Source organism: Nomia melanderi, unplaced genomic scaffold, assembly GCF_051020985.1.
Source record: "Nomia melanderi isolate GNS246 unplaced genomic scaffold, iyNomMela1 scaffold0014, whole genome shotgun sequence".
Classification (NCBI taxonomy): domain Eukaryota; kingdom Metazoa; phylum Arthropoda; class Insecta; order Hymenoptera; family Halictidae; genus Nomia; species Nomia melanderi.
The window spans coordinates 11,099,966-11,100,920 of NW_027475130.1; positions in this window are offsets into that span (position 1 = coordinate 11,099,966).

Genomic DNA, 955 nt, shown 5'->3' on the forward strand with positions numbered 1-955 from the left:
GTCCGGCCCCATGAGACGGTGGTTGTCTCGGCCCCTGGTGGTCCGAGGTCGTTCCCGCTGCACAGATTCATGCGCCAGGGCCTCCTACAGACAATGCACTTTGATTTATGGCGCTATCTGTAATAGCACCCGAGATATCACCAGATATATATTGGATTTTTCACTGACCCTGAGTGTGCGGCCCCATGAGACGGTGTTTTTCTCGGACCCTGGTGGTCCGAGGTCGTTCCCGCTGCACAGATTCATGCGCCAGGGCCTCCTGCAGATAATACACTTTGATTTATTGCGCTATCTGTAATAGCACCCGAGATATCACCAGATATATATTGGATTTTCCCCTGACCCTGAGTGTCCGGCCCCATGAGACGGTGGTTGTCTCGGCCCCTGGTGGTCCGAGGTCGTTCCCGCTGCACAGATTCATGCGCCAGGGCATCCTGCAGATAATTCACTTTGGTTTATTGAGCTATCTGTAATAGCACCCGAGATATCACCAGATATATATTGGATTTTCCCCTGACCCTGAGTATCCGGCCCCATGAGACTGTGGTTTTTTCGGCCCCTGGTGGTCCGAGGTCGTTCCCGCTGCACAGATTCATGCGCCAGGGCCTCCTGCAGATAATTCACTTTGGTATATTGCGCTATCTCTAATAGCACCCGAGATATCACCAGATATATACTGGATTTTCCCCTGACCCTGAGTGTCCGGCCCCATGAGACTGTGGTTTCCTCGGCCCCTGGTGGTCCGAGGTCGTTGCCGCTTCACAGATTCATGCGCCAGGGCCTCCTACAGACAATGCACTTTGATTTATTGCGCTATCTGTAATAGCACCCGAGATATCACCAGATATATATTGGATTTTACCGTGAACCTGAGTGTCCGGCCCCATGAGACGGTGGTTGTCTCGGCCCCTGGTGGTCCGAGGTCGTTCCCGCTTCACAGATTCATGCGCCTGGG